This window comes from Euleptes europaea, chromosome 8 (genome assembly GCF_029931775.1).
Source record: "Euleptes europaea isolate rEulEur1 chromosome 8, rEulEur1.hap1, whole genome shotgun sequence".
Lineage (NCBI taxonomy): Eukaryota > Metazoa > Chordata > Lepidosauria > Squamata > Sphaerodactylidae > Euleptes > Euleptes europaea.
In genome coordinates this window covers 28,691,330-28,710,947 of record NC_079319.1, presented here as the reverse complement: position 1 = coordinate 28,710,947, position 19,618 = coordinate 28,691,330, and the positions used below count along the sequence as shown (strand labels likewise).

The window sequence follows — 19,618 nt, the reverse complement described above, 5'->3', positions numbered from 1 at the left end:
TTATCAGTTAATACTGTGCTGAAAATTATTATCTATTTTAAAAATTACTGAAATACATATTCCATCTGATAATAGTTTTTTCAGCAATATGACCCTTGGTCGTTTTAAATGAAAGCAAGAAAAATAAACAAAAAAAGGATTCGGTTTGTACCAGTACATTTTATCCTCGGTTAAATCCAACAAAAACAATAAAATCCACTTTTGACTTGGTAAATTGTTTGTTTTGCAAGGCAAGTTAAGCAAACAATAAACACAACTCCTGTATTCTAAAATGTTAAAGATTCTGAGTCACAGAAATTCTGTCTTTTGTTTGCTTCTCAAAGACCAGCCCCTTCATACTACTTGTAAATACAATCCCAAAGTCTGTGAAACTAGCCAGTCACACATTTCTTTAGATCCTGACCCATACATTGCTATATCTATTAAAAAGGTAAAGGTCCCCTGTGCAAGCACTGGGTCATTCCTGACCGATGGGGTGATGTCACATCCTGATGTTTACGAGGCAGACTTTGTTTACGGGGTGGTTTGCCAGTGCCTTCCCCAGTCGTCTTCCCTTTACCCCCAGCAAGCTGGGTACTCATTTTACCGACCTTGGAAGGATGGAAGGCTGAGTCAACCTTGAGCTGGCTACCTGAAACTGACTCCTGTCGGTATCGAACTCAGGTCGTGAGCAGAGCTTGGACTGCAGTACTGCAGCTTACCGCTCTGCACCACGGGCCTCATATATCTATTAGAATTCACTTTTTATTAGCACAGCCCAATCACGACGACTATTTCACAGAACTAATCCACTGTAATGTAGTATGTGCTGATACAGAGGTTTCACAAGAAGTGCTAGTGCAGTGGTCGGCAAACTGCGGCTCACGAGCCGCATGCGGCTCTTTGGGCCCTTGAGTGCGGCTCTGGAAAGCGCCCTCCTCCCCCTTTCCCTCCCCTCAAAGCGTGGCCGGGTTTTGCACGCGGTGCTCGAGGGCCGGCGGTGCCAAGGCGGGCGGCGGCAGCCAATCAGTGGGCGGGTTTTTTCGCGCTGGTTTTGGCTGGCGGAGGAGGCCAAGGGGCGGACGGGCAGACGGCACGCCGGCCGGGAAGGGAAGGAAGGAGCCCAGGCGGTGGCGGCGAGGAGGAGGAGGAGGACGGGGCCCGGGGGGCGAAGCCATGTTTGATTCATTTGTACTCTCTTTTTGGGATTTGTACTCTCTACATGCACATTTTCCCCATCCAGATTCTCAAAACTCTGCATGGGGGGTTATTGGCCATTTATGAATGGGAGGTTTTGCCTCGGATTTGCCACTCAGATGCACATTTTCCCCATCCAGATTCTCAAAACTCAACAATAAGCCCCCCTGCAGAGTTTTGAGAATGCAGATGGGGAAAATGTGCATCTAGAGAGCGGCAAATCCAAGGCAAAACCTCCCGTGCATGAATGGTTGTTAAAAGGCGTTTTGGCTCTCAAAAGAAATCTCAGTCGTTGTACTGTTGATATTTGGCTCTGTTGACTAATTAGTTTGCCGACCACTGTGCTAGTGCCTTAAACTGGGACACACAGGACTTTGTCAGGGCTGTTTAAAAAATCAAAGATTTAAAATGTAGGTAGCACACCGCCCTAACCTAGATTGCCTCGGCTAGCCTGATCTTGTCAAATCTCAGCTGATAAGCAGGGCCAGCCCTGGTTAGTATTTGGATGAGAGACCACCAAGGACGTCCAGGGCCACTGTGCAGAGGCAGGCCACTCCTGAACGCCTCTTGCCTTAAAAACCCTATGGGGCCAGCATAAATCAGCCGTGACTTGATGGTACTTTTCTCCACCACCAACAGGTATGGTACCAAGCTTGTGTCACACAGTAGCATGCATGTTCTTACTGGGAAGAGTAACAAAGATTTATGTTTCTGACTCATCACTGGGGTGTATAATCACGTATCACTGAACCATTAAAACGTCAGATTTTCCCCGTTACCAGATCGGGTCACCAATATCCAGCACAGTGAAAGGCTTTCCCAATAGTCTCCTGATAGTTTTCATCTAACAATTACCTTTAAAAGTCTGGAATTGGGTTAGGAGGCATCATCTCAATTCTCTGCAGCTTGCCCAGGAAACAGAAAGCCAGGGTGGGGGTGGGTGGGAGGCAGGTAGGTCTTCCAGTCAAACGCCAACGTGGTGTAATGGTTAAGAGCGGCAGACTCTAATCTGGAGAACCGGGTTTGATTCCCCACTCCTCCACATGAAGATTGCTGGGTGACCTTGGGCCAGTCACAGTTCTCTCAGAACTCTCTCAACCCCACCTATCTCACAAGGTGCCTGTTGGGGGGAGAGGAAGGGATTGTAATTGTAAGCCGCTTTGAGACTCCTTAAGATGGATAAAAATAGGGTATAAAAACCAAGACGTCTTCGATATCAGGGAGGGAGCTGCCTTTGGTCAGTCAGGCTGTCCTATGCAGGAATCTGCCCCCTTGCTCCTTGGGTACTTCTGGCAGTGAAAAAAAGCCTTGGATTACTTTGGAGGTCCTGCCTGGAATTTACTCTGAGTACACAAAATAATGAAGGATGGTTAAGGGCACCTTTTCAGGGGGCTGTAAAAATCAGACCCATCTGTCTATTGTATCGAAATAAAACTTGATTGATCGATCGATAAAAAAAATCTGATGGTCTTTACTAGAGAGGGAGGACTAGGTTCACTGAAATTTTGATGCCACTTGGTGAAAAAACAGCCACTCCAGAAAACCTGCCATTATTTCACACAGGAAATAATGAGCAGACATCTGATCCAACATTAATGAACATTGAAAATTTACCAAATATTATGGCTCTCATTCTCTAAGAATTTATGTTGTATAGATCTCTACGCTTCTATGGTGTCTTTTATGCATGTGTGTGTGTGTAAAGTGCTGTCAAGTAGCAGCCGACTTATGGTGACCCCTTTTTGGGGTTTTCATGGCAAGAGACTAACAGAAGTGGTTTGCCAGTGCCTTCCTCTGCACAGCAACACTGGTATTCCTTGGTGGTCTCCCATCCAAATACTAACCAGGGCTGACCCTGCTTAGCTTCTGAGATCTGACAAGATCAGGCTAGCCTGGGCCATCCAGGTCAGGGCACATGCAAATTTAGTAAAGGCTAATATTCTATACTTAACTAAAGAATATCAGTCCGCTGAAGTCAGTGGGCTTAGAAGGATATGACTCCACTTAAGATTCTACCAATAGTTGTTTTCCCTATATAGATGAAAATTGCTTCTACTTTAAGTAAAATAATGAGGGTAAGATGAAATTTTCAAAGCACTGATTGTGATACATGCAGTATTGCATGTGATTGATGATTCTGTAACCTTCAACGAGAAACTTAACCACAGATGATCCAGACTCAATTGGCAATTTCCACCAATTCGTCCTTCCTGTGCACACACCTCACACGATGTTTCCCTATCCCACAGGAGCAACATCATGTAGAGATCAGCAGGCTGCTGAGGGGTGGGGAGGGGAGAAGAGGAGGAAGTAAGTTCCATTCTATTAACAGAAAATTTAGTCTGGATCCAACCCAGTGTAGCACCAGAGTTAGTTCCAGCTATTCAGGGTGAATGCAACCCACAAACTATGTATCATGGACAGCCAGGTGCATCACAATTATGTTCTTGCAGTGCCAACAGGCAGCCAATAATTAATTGCTGGTGGGCTCTACTCAGTTTGACAGGTCACAAGTTGTGCAGCACTCTTAGCATAAGAATGCAAGAACTACCTTGCTACATCAGACAAAATGTCTATGAAGCCCAATACCCTGCAGATTTATGATGCTCATGCCCAGAAAGTGATAAAAAACAGATAATGATAGATCTATTCTCCATAAATTCAACTCACCCTTTTAAACACACCATGTATATTCTAATGCCCATTACAACATACAGTTAGCAATGAGCTCCATAAATGTTTTGCATCATGTCAGCTCACACTCTCTGAATAGATACTGAAGAATTAGCTGACATCTCTAATACTTCACTCTTTAGGTAAAGGTAGTCCCCTGTGCGGGCACAGGGTCTTTATTGACCCATGGGGTGACATCATATCATGACATTTATGGGGTGGTTTGCCCTTGCCTTCCCCAGTCGTCTACAATTTACCCTCAGCAAGCTGGTACTCATTTTACTGACCTCGGAAGGATGGAAGGCTGAGTCAACCTTGAGCCAGCTACCTGAAACTGACTTCCGTTGAGAATAAATTCAGGTTGTGAGTAGCTTTGACTGCAGTACCGCAACTTACCACTCTGCGTCATGGAGCCCTTTCACTCTTTAGCCCTCACTTAAATTTATGCTGTCTGATTGTATTGTTCTTATATGTGTAATTCACCTTGGGCCAGTCACTTTCCGGACTTTCTCCACCCCACCTATCTCACAAGGTGTCTGTTGTGGGGAGAGGAAGGGAAGGCGATTGTAAGCTGCTTCTTAAAAGGTAGAGATAAGTGGGGTATAAAAACTAACTCTTCTTCTAATCAGGTGCCTACCCCCTCTGGAACAATAAGGAACTCTACTGAAAAACTCTATGAATTTAGGAAGAGGACACAGCAAACAAATGTGATATAAGATGCTGTTTCTATCTTTTGAATGCATGAAGCCTTTCTACTGGGGTATAAACGTCAGTATTGTCTACTCTCTGACTGACGGTGGCTTTCTAGGGTCACAAGCAGAGATCTTTCACATAATCTACTACCTGATCCTTGTAACAAGAGATGCCATGGACTGAACCTGAGACTATCCTCATGTATACCACAACCTTTATGATCAACAATATTCTCTTAAGTACACTCAGATCCACAAATTTACAGAAAGAAGTGTTCTCAATAGGGACATTGTGACATTCATAAAAATGCAATTAACATGATCTTAAATTTGTTCTATTTTTTTTAACAATGGGGCAGTCAGTCCTAACTTCTCTTTTGATGAACTGTACTGTGGACAGTTTTTCATCTGGGCATGAGCAACATTCAGCATGGCCACTGGCTATGTAGCTGCTGATCACACATTATGCTCCTGGTAATTATGGAATCTCTTTTTAAAAAAAAAACAGCTGCCAAAATCTTAGCCTGTATGACTTCTATAAGTAGCACATACTTTTTTTGTTTAAGTCACAGTGGCTTTTTGTGGTTGGTGAGAGGATACAACAATAAACGTACCATCACCTCTCCTGAGCCTTTTGGATGCGAAGGGCTATAAATCCAATTAATCAAAATGGTATTGTCTTGCCACTCTTTTAACAACACAGATATAACTGTAGAGATCCAGAAACCACACACAGTTTTTCTAGTAGTTTGGTTTATCATATATAAATGAACGACAAATAAAATAACAGTGCCATTCTTAGCAGAGTTACCCTTCTAAATCCATTGAAGTCAATAGGCAGGAAGGGTTTAATTCTGCTTAGGAGCATATTGTAAGAAGCAAATATTATACAAGCTGACTTGGCAATTGGCTTGATCTTCAATATAATGTTTTATATTGAAAACAGTTTTTTTAAAAAAACAAAGCATTTATCAGCTTCGTTGCATCCTTCTCCCATTCTTTGTCAGCAAAAAAATTGTCTACAGCTTCTGCTCCACATAATCAGCTATTGTTCAAAATAAATGGAAAAATCCACTGTACTTAGTTTCTTTCAGCTTCTGTTTACAAATGTTTCCAATTTTTATGAAGCTCCCACAACCATTATATTAACCCTTTTCTTTAAAACAACTCCCTGAAAATGGAACTACTATTAACTGAAGAGAGTGAGTGAAGCAACAACTCCTAATGCAATTGTAATTTTAGCTGGATACCACCACTACATAGTGTGGTTCCTCAAATATAATTTGTTCCATTCCATACTTGATCTGTAGTTCTGCTGTGTCAAGGTTTCTGCATCTTTCTAATGATTAAAGTGAAAATTTCTGTGAACCTCATCTGTGTGTAACCACACAATCTGTACTTAGATCCACTTTGTACGTATTCAATATATGTGTTGGACTCTGCACATTATTAATGATAATATGTATCCAGATGCATATACAATTCATATCCATTCCTCACCACCCCAAAGGAAGCCGTGGGCACTGTAGCACCCTCTGAGGGTAGGTGAACATCATACCTGGGCTCCATGGGATCTTGAAATCACCAGTCCAGTAGCTATCTCCTTACACAGGTTGTATTATTTACCAATCAACACACCCGAAGGTGCAGTTAACACCCTCCACAGGGTAACACTGAATTTCACGAGAGAAGAGACAAAGTTGCAACCTGCCTCCTTCCTCCCCCTCCTTCTCCTCTAGCCAGTCTCCTCCCAATCCCAGCCCCAACTTCATACCTGGTCTTTGAGCTAAGCTCCACCTAGGGTTGCCAACCTCCAGGTACTGATACTCTATACGCCTAGTATAGTTTAAACAAAGACTGTATTGTACAAATTACAAAATACAGTTAACATACACATAACATGCAAGCATATACAACACTGTTATATAGAATATTATTCACCATACAAAAGTCTTAGTCCTGTATACCAATAATGGTTATTTTCTAAAAAATTGATTACAGGTAAATATTATTCAGAAAAATCAGTCCTATAGCCCAATAATTGTTCTTAATCTCTTTTTCTCTTTCAGATGTGGATGGCAGGTAAGTATTATTCTATCCCAAAGTAGGGAGGTCACGGAAGTAGAGGGGAAGACTATCGTTTAAATTCTTCATCAGTTCCACCTCGCCACTCCTCGCATTCCATATGTCTTATTCCTTGCCATAAAGTCTGTACCTAACAGTCTCAAGGTTCCTTCCCAGGATACCCCTTCCCAGGATACCACTTGTACTGGAGAAAATGGCCGCTTTGGCAATTGGACTCTATGGTATTGAAGTCCCTCCCCAAACCCAGCCCTCCTCAGGCTCCGCCCCAAAAACCTCCCGCCAGTAGCGAAGAGTGACCTGGCAACACTAGCCTCACCCTCCTCTTCTCTGTTTCTAGCTCCTTAGCCTGCCCTGCTCTCTACAACCATGCCCTGCCTTAAACCACCTGGGCACAGAAAGTCATTGCTCTCCCCTCCAGGCTTGCCCAGTGTCTTCCTTGGGGCAGACTGCCAAAGCTGCCTCATTGGTGAGGCTACCCTGACTGCACCCTCCTGCCCCTGGTCTCACCCTCACCCACCTAGGTGAGCCTTGCTGCTGGACCCAAGGGCATATCCTGTCCAACCAGGTGGGTTGTTGCTAGGTAGCCTGTCACAGACACCAATGGAAAATGGGCAAAAAGGTGCTGTAATTCCACTGCTTCACATGAAGAACTTGGACCACAAGGCATACTCCATGTTGAATTCTGATTGTGAAGAAATTTGGGGGTACTACTATTACAAAGTTCTTCACTTAGGGATGTGGACCCCCCTCAAACCCCCCCCCCCAAAAAACTTTCCCTCATTTTTTCCCTATAGTAAAACTGGAAATTTTGGAGAGCACTGAAACCCCCCCACTATGAAATATGTTCTCTTTTTGAATTAGTAAAATTATTTTAAAGACAAGATATTACTCCCTCAGAATGTGTAGTATGAAGATTTTTCTGTAAAATAATCTACAATTTTAGAAAACAATAATAACTGCCTGTGGCACAGGCCTATATAACATATTTTCAAGCATATATGCATTGTTTAAATGTGACTAATTTTGTCCACAATTAAAATGCTAAAATATGAATAACACATTTCCTTTTCATTACTAAAGATTTTATATTTTCTAGGTTCACTTTAATTTTTCCTGCCTCTCAGATGGCAAAAACTAAAATACATATGCTACAGTAGCATAGGGTATGGCAACGTACAGATTTGCAATCAAAATTTACAATTTTATATGTTATACGCTGTGTATTTTATGTTGTTAAAGCAGTAAAATGAGTTTAGAATTGACAAGAAAATAAGTAATGCATATATTTTCATTTCCCCCTGAAAGGTTAATGATTTTTAACTGTTTTAAAACTTGCATTGCTTCAAAATTTTCAGAAACTTCATCTCCTTAAACTGCTGAATTTGAACTTGACAAAGAAAGAAGCATGTATTATAGAGCTGAAGAACCACCTCAGGAGGTTCTAAAAAGAGGTTATGAGGAAACCCTTTCTCTTCCTGAAATGCTGGAACACCATTGCCAATCAGAGTAGACAACATTGAGCTAGACAGACCAATCATTTACCTTGGAAGAAGACAGTTTCACAGCTATGTTAAAGTTGAATTGACAGCCTGGACAATGTGACTTTTTACGGATGAAACAATATTTTCCTTCATCAATATAAATATTCTAGCATTTGAAAACATTTTTTGAATTACGAAGATATCTGGCAAATTAATAACCATGGGTCGGATCCAGCACAAAATTCCCACATGCACTAGAGCTCTTGTGCCAGCGGAAATGCAAGAAAAAGACCGCAGTAGCTGTTTGTGTTAAGTCAAACACTGTATCCCCACTTGTGTTTCCACTTGTGCAAGATTGTGTCAGAGTAACAAGTTGCCCATAATAATCTGACAGAGACAGCTGACAGGTAGCTGTCAGATCAAAGGCATCTAGGATGATGCAAGAGGCAGCAATAGCCTTGCAGGTTCTAGGGTGAACTGCAACTAACCGGTTTGAAGCAGTAAGGATGATGTAATACTGTGGCCAGGTCTGCAGGTGGCCTTATTGGTTTCAGGTGGAGTTTTGTATATAAGCCTATGTAACTGTAACTCTGTGTTGGGAAATTTGGTGGAGAGAAGTGTACGTGACAGTTTGTGTTTTGTATCTGAGCACTGTAAATTAAACAACACTGTTTTCTATAAAGCAAGGAGTTCTGGTGGTGTGTCCTGGATAACTGCTAATCCGCCTGCTTCCACGTCAGATTGTGGGCTACCAATTTCTGGGCACTAAAATAAAGAGGGAGGAAAGTGCTAGGTGTTGTACAAGATCTTACCCAAGCAGAACTGTGCTAAGTCCATTTATGTTTCCTCTAGTGCTAGGTTTGCCATCTCTAGCTGGCACCCCAGTGAGAGAATTTGGGGAAAGGGGACAAGCTATTTGGCATCATGCTGATACCACAAAAGCAGAGGTGATGTCACTGCATCAGTGCAATGCTTTAGGAGTCACCAGAAACTCTATGGTTTAACACAATGACATCACTTCCACTTTTGTACCAGAAGTGATGTCGTGTTGGTGTGAGGCCAACCTTTCCCTTACCTCTCTGCCCCCTTATCAAACAGCCATGGGGAACAGGGGACTGGGGCCCTTAGCTTACACATCGCTGGATCAAAGCCCATGCTTAGGTTCAGGATTTCTAGTAAAAGATCTGCTGTGAGGTTCACCTCTCACCTGGAGCACTATTTTGTCCCACCTGAGAATTGCTCTTAAAACAACACACTTTTTAATTTGTGAAGAATGAAGAAAAGCACGGTTTCCCGGACCTTACCACAGGCCTCAGGGGTGATGGCCTGGCCACAAACAGAGCAGCAGAGAGTGGAAAACCCACAGTGGGGTGCGAGGAGGCTCACAAACAGTGATAGTACTGTTGAGATTGGCAAGGGAGTCACAGAAGCTTCTATTGGTTATAACGTAAACTGCTGAGTTTCTATTCACTTTCTGAAGCCCCTCCTGTAACTGTGGCGGCCCCACCTAGCAAGATGGGTAGCATGTGCCCCAAGTGGAGTTAACAGCTGAGCCCACAGTCTTTTTCTTTCCCAAAAAATGCTCTTTTGAAGAGAAAATTCAACCACCTCCCTCCTTCCAGAAACTCCATTCCCAAAATAGTGATGTCTCCCCACTCTTTGTCAACAACTTACCAGCACAGCGGAAGAAAGCAGTGGTTCATTTTCTTTAAAGTTCACCCTCCTAAAGGGTTATCAATAAATAAAAGGGTGTGAGAAGCTGCCTCTGGCTCAGTGAGATGGGAGAAGCAGAGGGAACTAGCCGGCATTAAAGACATCTAATTTGCATTTACAACTGAGGCTTTGAGGAGAAAATTCATAGGGAAATAAATCAGTTATTACATTTAAAATAATATGTTTTATGTCAGCTTCTTTGCTTGCCTCATTGAGAACATACAGTTATGTGACCAATAATTATAGCTTTTTCTGGCATCAACAAAAGCTAAATGATATAAACAAGTGCAACCGTTTATTCACAACACTCACAGGCAGCTTCATTATGGTGTCCAGGCCCAAGACATCCACTCGAGCGACTACAAGCAAGTAGAATACAAACCAAAAAGAGCTGCTGCTTTAAAATTGAGGTAACTGGGCAGTGGAGCCTTCTCTGGCTCCAAAGGACAACCACAGGCCACCGGACTGCCCTAAAGGGCAAATATTCTCATACAACACAATACAGTTTAGGTAAGAACTGTCTGAGAGATGTGAATGAGGAACAGGACCAAAACAACATGGAACAGAGGCATGCGTTCTCTCACAGCACTGGAAGCAACGGTAATCATGAAATATGATGTGTTGGTCCCTAACAATACAAACAGCCCATGGAACCATCTGCCCTGACCTGGATGGCCCAGGCTAGCCTGATCTTGTCAGATCTCAGAAGCTAAGCAGGGTCAGCCCTGGTTAGAATTTGGACGGGAGACCACCAAGGAATACCAGGGTTGCTGTGCAGAGGAAGGCACTGGCAAACCACCTCTGTTAGTCTCTTGCCAAGAAAACCCCCAAAGAGGGGTTGCCATAAGTCGGCTACGACTTGAAGGCACTTTACACACACATATGGAGCCATCTAAGGTACATTAATAGGGCTGTGAAAAAATGGATTGGCTTCTTAATTTTTCATTCAATCAGGAGTAATGGGGGAAGCATATATTACTCTTAGTATTATTTGGAATGTTTACATGCTGCCTCTTCATGTAGGTCCCCAAGATAGCTTACAGCAGAGTCAAACAATTAAAATCCACTGAAGCTATGCCAAAAGTCAGCAAATCAAAAAATTAAAAAGAATAGCCGTTTCGGAGGGTGGCATTGTAGGTCTGTCGTAGAACGGTCAGATTCAAGTCCACTAGCACCAAGATTTTAAAGGTATAAGCTTTCAAGAGTCAAAGCTACCTCCATCAGACATGGTAGAAAGAACTGCAGCAATTCTTCATACTGAGATTATAGCAGCAATAAGTACATAGAGCAAATAATAGAAATCACAAACACCTATAATAGCAGCCTGATAAATGTGCAACAAAACAAACCCACAATAAAACAGTTTCAGCAATAAAACAATCACAAGCAGAAGAACTGTATATCTATCAAACACAGTTCAGCAGTGAAGCACTTCTAACAGCCATCCATTAACACAAGATTAAAAAGCCTAGATGCATAAAAATATCTTTATCTGGCACCTAGAAGTTAACAACATAGACACCAGACAAATCTCTGTGCAGAGGGCATTCCATATGCTAGCTGCCACCCCCGAAAAAGCCGTCTCGGGATGTCAGCTATCCTACTTCAGAAAATGGGGACACACAGAACAGGCCTAGGGATACATATTCTATCTAACAGTAGGTTGGTATGGAGGATGTGCTCCTTAAAAGTTCCCTACTTCCTAGCCTAGTTCTTTAATGGTAAGAATCAGCACTTCAAACTGTTCCCAGACAAGCATAAGCAATCAGTGTAGTTTAAGACTGGCATGGTAGGTTCATTGTAACTCTTGACATTTTGCTGCTTAATTTTATACTAATTGAAGCCTCCAGCCCGTTTCCCACATAACATGCATTGCAGTAACCTAAGCTGGATGTAATCGTGAACAGTAATGGATTAATAGTAGACCGTCGGCCCCATCTTTGACCATGCTATACCTGCAACTGCCTTTGCCATCTGAAATCAACAAGAGTAGATCTAAAGATCTATATCCTTCTAAGTGTGCTGAAGTCAATGGGTTTGAAGGGTGTAATTCTGTTTAGGAAGGCACTGCTAATAGATTACACCAGCAAGTAAGCCTGAAAGCTTGCACAGGTATCCCCAGCTGGCTCTGACTTACTTTTACAAGAAAGCTTCCTTGGCTAGTCTCCCCACATTTATCTCTTTAGGCCAGATCTGAGTTAGGTGTGCATGGCCTAATTTTGGATCACCAGTTCAAGACCATCTGCTGTCCCAAGTGATAAAGGCTTAACACCTTTGACACTTACAGTCCCACAGCAATGGGTATACAGAAATTGTTCCTGACTTCTTCTTCATTTATAGATCTGAGGATGGACTTTAACCAAATATAGTAACTTCAAACAAGTTCCGTTACCTGTAAAGAATGGAAGGAAACAACTTGGTGTGCAGATGTTTTTGAACAGGAATGTTGATCACACACACACACCGTAAATCACTTGGGATTCATCATGGTGGTGGTGGAAAGTACTGTCAAGTTTCCGCTGACTTATGGCGACCCCATAATGTTTTCAAGGCAAGAGATGTTCAGAGGTGGTTTCCCATTGCCTGCCTCTGTGCCCTGACCCTGAACTTCCTTGGTGGTCTCCCATCCAAACAGTAACCAGGGTCGACCCTGCTTAGCTTCTAAGATCTGAGCCAACCAGGTCACCGTACAAACCCAAAACCTAAGTGCTCCTGCAGGGTATCATGGGACTTTTTGAGACATCTGGAAAAGTACCCAGGATACTTTCCCCATCTTCTCACAGCTGCATTCCAAAACACACTTACTTAGAAGGCTGATGGGATTTATTTCCTACTTCATTTGACTAGAACTATGGTACTTGTTCTGCTGATATTTGCCTGGTTAGTCTTGACAACTCACATAGAATCATCTTTATCTGTGCTTAGACACACACAGTGAAAGCTAATGGTATAAAGCTTTATTTTTTCTTCTTTATTTCTTTACTTCCTTTATACCTCACTTTTCTCCTCAACGGGGACTCAAAGCAGCTTACATCGTTCTCCTTTCCTCCATTTTATCCTCACAACAACCCCCTGAAGTATGTTAAGGTGAGAGTATGTGATGCCCAAACCTCCATGGCCTAGTAGGGACTGGAACCTTGGTCTCCCACATCCTAGTTCAAATTGTAACTACTGCACCACACTGTCTCACAGAAGAAACAACTGAACTATTTGAAATGCAGATAGATTGAATAATCAGAAATTATCCAAGATTAAATATATATTACAAGTGATCTGTATTTAACAAAACGAATAACCAAATGTTTCCTTTATACAAGGGAATTCCCCAAACTAAAGCCTAAAATAACAACAATAGAATCCATCAAATAATATTAGTATGAATCTTCCAGTACAATTATACTCTACCACTCATATAAATACACTAAGAAAATCCTTTATGCGACCTTGTCTATATTTTTGTTTCCATGTAAGACCAAATTAGCTATTAAATTAACTTGACAGTAGAAATTAAATATCAATCCATTTAGAAAGCATCATTTATATTTTATGTGAGATTACAAAGGCCCTTTGAGCTTATTAGGAATAATAGTGTTGGTTGGAGGGGGCAGTGATGGATGTAAAAGAAGATGGATTGTGAGGAAATACCTGAGCCATCACATAAAGAACACTTTCTAGGTTTAAATCTTGCAAGACTGAGGTTATTTTAAACAACAACTGCATAAGGGGTAGACCCCAAAATTGAGTTTTTTTAAGGGAAAAGAAAGTCTTTTGATAGCTAAGGAGAGTAGAGATGGTGGAGTAAACACAAAATTACTCATACATAGGATGAGAGAGAAGTACAATAAAAAGGACAGGAAGACAATAAAATGGATACAATGGGGGGATCCATCCAGCTTTTCTACTGATGAAAAAGGGAGGAAGGAAACTGATGATAAAGAGATCATGGGACTTGTATAGACAAAAACCATGTGAGCCAGGGAATGTAGTAAAAAGGAGAGCTGGTGGAGTGAGTAGAAAAGGTAGTTGGATCCACCCCAATGTGATGTATCAATCTCATAGACCATCCTAGACCCACAACAGTCCCCTTCTCCAGTACAGATGGACAGGGGTCCAATTCAGAATCACCTAAGAGAACGAAAACTAAGGGTGTGCACCCCTCAAAAAACTGATTTTTCTGGATTTGGGATTATTAGACCTGAAAATTTGGGGGATTTCCAGAAAAAGCCAAATCCCCATACCAGTATGGGGTTTTCAGCTTTTCTCGGGAATTCTAGAAATGTTCAGCTCCATTATACCCTATGGGGAATCTTTGTGGGGCTCAGAGGGGGGGTATTTTTAAAGGTAGAGGCACCAAATCTGCAGTGTAGCTACTGGTGACTCTCCTGAGAACCCCTGAGTTTGGTAAAGATTGGGTCAGAGCGTCCAATTTTATTGGCCCCCATATTGAGGAAAAATGGGAGCCAACACAATTAGAACCCCTTACCCAATCTTTACCAAACTTGGAGGTTCTTCTAAGGAGATTCACCAGTAGCTACCCAGCAAATTTGGTGCATTTATATTAAAAAGCAGCCCCTCTGGGCCCCACAAAGATTTCTCATAGGCAATAACGGAGGCATTTCCCCTCCACTGAATCTAGAAATGCCACCAAGTATTTATCTAGCACATAAACATTGCAATACTAAACCGTTATACCTTTCTAAGTCAATTGAAGTCAATGAACTCTGCTTAACTTAAGGAATATTTTATTTATTTTATTTATTTACTTCATTTATACTCCTCCACATGAAGCCTGCTGGGTGACCTTGGGCCAGTCACAGCTTTCTCAGTACTCTCTCAGCCCCACCTACTTCACGAGGTGTCTGTTGTGGGGCAGCGAATGTGATTGTAAGCCGCCTGGAGACTCCTTAAAGGTAGAGAAAAGCAGGATATAAAAACCAACTCTTCTTCTTCAATGAGGGGGGAAGTTCCATGTACGCTTCCCTTTGTGTTTACAAGGAAAAGCTTTGTCCAATTAATCCTCTCTGTCTATAAAGCTGCATGCATGTATCTACCTCAATATATCCTCAAGAACGGGGAAGCGGGTGCAGTCATAGAGCCAGATGCTTTACAAGCTCAGTTCCTTGCACCATCAACTAAAGGATTTAGGTGTTGGGAAGGATCTTTCCTTGCCTGAGCCCTTGGAGATGGTACTAACCAAGTAAAATCAATGATCTTACTCAGTAAAGGAGGATAGCATCATATACTCAAAAGATGGGCGAAGGCCAACCTGATCAATTTCAGCAGAACTTGTTTCTATTTAATGTTTAGGACCATGGTATAATAAATGCCCCTCACCCAGCGGGTCTTGTCTGAACCATTTTGAATAAAGGTTTGAATACAGGCTTTTAACAGTCAATCCACACAGATTTCTAATTCATTATCCCCACCAATTAATTCCTGGATCTTTATTGGAATGTGAAAGTGTCACTTCTTGACACACAGCGGAGAAATAATTTACTTCAGGATAGCCTCAGCTAGTCCATAGTGACCCTCAATTTGAGGGCGATCTAAATACATAGCCAAAAGATTATTCTGAAGGATTGGTTTTTTCCCTCATTTTATTGCATTTTCATTGAAAGAATGGAATGCCTTTCCCCCCCTGCAAACAAAATGAAATATTGCACATTTGAGAGAGAAATGTGTTGTCAATATAAGAAACAGTAAGCTTAAACAAACTCTGTCAAAGCTGATCAACATACCTTGGAATACTGTTGAAAGTAACAGTACCATCTGGCAACAAATATATACAGAACTGCCTTGAGTATGATCAGTTAGACCTTCCTGCTGTGAGTTGTGAGGCAATGGTTGCGAGGCAATGTTTTCTCCTAGAGCTCCTGATTTCCTCCCCACCCCAACTGATTTCAGTAGTTTTTTTGGATTTGACAGCTGAAGACGTGTCACAGCTGAAAAGAGACGAATGTCTGTCTCTTCTGCATTTCCAGCATTTGCAATTCCACTTATATATATATATTTGATTCCAAATATTAGAAACTTGGAGCATACCTGTAAACCAAGATGAGATCAAACTACGTTAACCTGTTTGAGTTCAGGGATCAGAGCCAGTATAATGTCGTGGTTAAGAGCAGCAGACTCTAACCTGGAGGACCTGGTTTGCTTTCCTCACTCCTCCTCCACGTGAAGCCTGCTCACTGACCTTGGGCCAGTCACAGTTCTTTCAGAACTCTCTCAGCCCCACCCACCTCACAAGGTACCTGTTGTGGGGACAGGAAAGGAATGCTGATTGTAAGCTACTTTGAGACTCCTTAAGGTAAAGAAAAGCAGGGTATAAAAACTACAAAAAAGAGGATATCCCTACATTTTTTTAACCATAAAAGCCATGGGTGCTTGTGTGTACAACTGTGCAACCATCCTTTCCCAAACAAGGAATGCAGGCCTACCCCCACTGTTTTCAGTTGATGGTAGATCTGGGGTCTGGACTTAGAGGCATGACCTACTCCGAAGGCATACCCTATATCCAAAAGGCATACCCTACCCCCTCTATTTTCCATTCTTTAAAATCACAAGTATTTTTTCAACTACTTATTGTGACTGCTATCAGCTGAGCAGTACAGAAGAGTGTGATGGGCAAAGGTAGGATAATAGCAATAGATTAACATTACAAATTGTGACGGACTAGCGCAATGCTGCTGTCATCATAAGACTTTCAAACTGAAGCACTTCACAGGATCAGGCTATTAGTTAGTTAGATCGATTCAGTTATCATCACCTCCACAATTAAACTTGTTAGCCTTACTGGCACTGTAAATATTAATGATGCTCTAATATTAACCTTTATACAACCTTGAGCATTTAGTGTACCTCAGTTATATTTATTGTGAAATGTTTACATCAGCCCAGTAGGGAAGGCCAACTGTGCCTTACCACGACATTATTTATTTAACTGACAGCACAATCATATGCAGAGTTACTCCAGTCTAAGGCCATTGAAATGAATGGGCTGAAACTGGAGTAACTCTCTTTAGGATTGCACTGCTAGTTATAGAACACCTTGCAATCCCACCTTCTCTCCTTATACTCAAGGCAGCTGACAGTGCAACAAACACAAAATGCACCAGTCCAATTAGCAAGTTTAAAATGTGCAGATTAAAATGCTCAAATTAAAAAGCACTCAATATTAACAGAGAGAATTAAAAGAAAACACAGATCACAAATTAAATCACACAGAATTACACACAGATTACACAAAATAAAAACAAAAAAATGCCAGAACACTTCACCCTCCTCCAAATGCTCCCTAGAATAAAATCAACTCACATGCCATCTTCAATGTACCAAGTGAAGTTGTTCTTTGCACCCACTCTGGTAGGTCATTCTAAAGGACTGAAGCCCTCCCCCTCCCCCCAGAAAAAGCCTGTGCCCTAGCTTTAACAGGGTGGACACTCCTAAGCGGGGGTCACTATAAGGAAAAGGCACATGGGAGTATGCAAACTGGGAGATGCCATTTGGCATATTACTTAGATGCAGCAGAATGAATGTAAGCATAACATCAAGTCTTGCACATGAGAGTCAAACTGTTGAGATCATATTGATTAAAGTTATAAACTGGCAACGTTATAAACTGACAAATCTGGATCCAGTTTTTCATACCGTCAGATATCCTCTTGAAAGCTTCATTTCTTAAGTGACCAGGACTAGGAAAATATTTCAAAGTCTTAGAAAACTGCTCTGTGCAGAACCAGAGATGTTCCTCCCATGAGGCTGGGTGAAACGGACAACAGATTTAGGGGCATCCTGAAATGGTGGGAAGTCATTAGGTATTTACTTTGCTGGTAATGTCACTCAAATGAAGGCTCTGACTGTGCAACTGCTTGTTGGATTTTGTCAGAAGAAGCTGCTGCTGTTCAATAGGAAGAATGATCTCAGGTTAGGATTTTATTTCAATGACATTGTATCCACCTGCATGCTAGGAAGCATGGACAGTACCTATATGGATTGAGTGCCTTGATAAGGCCTGTGTGCCTTGTTAAGTTTTTTGCCACAGGCTCACTATTTGGTCTTGGGCAAATATATTTTTTCCATCAGTTCCTGATCAATGGGAATATTGATCTAGATCACACGTATTTTGCAAGGCCCTACATGCGATGAACATAAGTAGGGGAAGCAGAGCTACAACTAGAAAAAATAATTTTACAGATTATAATTCTATTTATAGTTGCATATAAGGTACTGTTACAGCTGGGGATGACAGGGAGAACTGGGTGGAAGACTCTGGGGGGTAAAGCCAGGGGAAGGAGCTGTTAAATATCTTCTGTTACTAATAGGAACATCCACTAAAGAAAGCACAAGCAAAGGTTTCTTTGTGCTGTGCAATCTAGAACATGCCTGCTGTGCTATCTAGAACAAAGCTTCTTAAACTGTGGGTCGCGACCCCATAACTGAATGTGGGGGTGGCGAAAAATTTGGCAACAGTAAAAGGTTTTTTTTTTTTTAATTTCTTATCAGCAAATGTTTGATTTGTATACCTATTGTATGTATATACCTATATCCCCGGGGTCACGTAAAAATTTCTTGGGCGAAAAGGGGTTGTGAGTGGAAAAAGTTTAAGAAGCCCTGATCTAGAACACTGAATACACGATCGTCTGTTTTTTTTTTTTTTTTTTTGCTGTCAGGTTGCAGGCAACTTATGGCAACCACGTAGGGTTTTCAAGGCAAGAGGCATTCAGAGGTGATTTGCCATTGCCTTCTTCTGGTTAGCAACCCTGAACTTTTTTGCTGGTCTAGCTTTCAAAATATGACGAGATTGGGCTATCCTGGCCTATCCAGGTCAGGGCAATCATCTTCTATATACACGTAATTTTAGTAAAGTCACAGAGAAGCTTAGTGCAGTCACAGAGAAGCTAACCAATTGCATTGTCCCTTATTAACCAAAGAGGGTCCAAGTTCAATCAAAGTATGCAAGTACAGCACACTGCATTACTGAAGCAGATGAAATTTCCTTTGATATTTCTGGACTCTGCTGAAGAGGCAAGCCACATTTTTAAATTAAAGATGGTATTTTTTGGCAGGGTGAACAGCAGTCAATGAAATGCCAAAGAAACCTCAAAGTTCATAAATATTTCTTATTGTTGGACCATGTGTAGAAGGTAAAAAACTCCATCCATCTAATGCCCTGCCAGCTTCAAAGGCATCTTCAATATAGCCCTTCCTTTAAGCTACCTTAAGATTTTATCACATTTAAAATATTTTTTCAATTATTACCCTACACATAAAACAGTGTAACTTTAATTCCTTATATGTACAACACTTATCAAAATGCAGCACAGGAATACGATTCCAAGTAATTATTCTATTATGGCAGATCAAAGTAGCACCACTTTAAAATCAAAGACTATGCCAGATCGCCAGACAGGTTGGATTACTGAACACACATACACATGAACAAACTTCTGATCCAGAATTAATTTTGGCTAATTATTGCCTTCCCTACTTCATAATTCAAAAGAGAAAGCAGTTGCATTTCCAAGGAAATTATGACAACATGATCATAAAAAATAAATAAATACAACTTTCAATGTTACCCGGATTTAGAAATAATGAATGTTCAGGGAAAGTGTTCATTTTAGTTCCTGCATTTATATCTTGTCCTTTTTCCAACATGGAATTCAAAGAGACATACTAGCGTTCCCGCAAAGTCTTGAAGTATGGACTAGACCCAGACCTGCTTAGCCTAAGTAGGACTGCTGTATCTTCCACCCTCCAAACAATGTAATGTCAATCCACCTATTAGATATTAATCCC

At 41.5% G+C, this 19,618-nt stretch overlaps 1 protein-coding gene across 3 annotated transcripts in view; it reads right to left on the bottom strand.

Moving 5' to 3' along the window:
- RUNX1T1 (RUNX1 partner transcriptional co-repressor 1) overlaps window positions 1–19,618 on the bottom strand; it is a 156,645-nt gene that overhangs the window by 67,422 nt on the left and 69,605 nt on the right. The gene's annotated exons all lie outside the window — the stretch shown is intronic.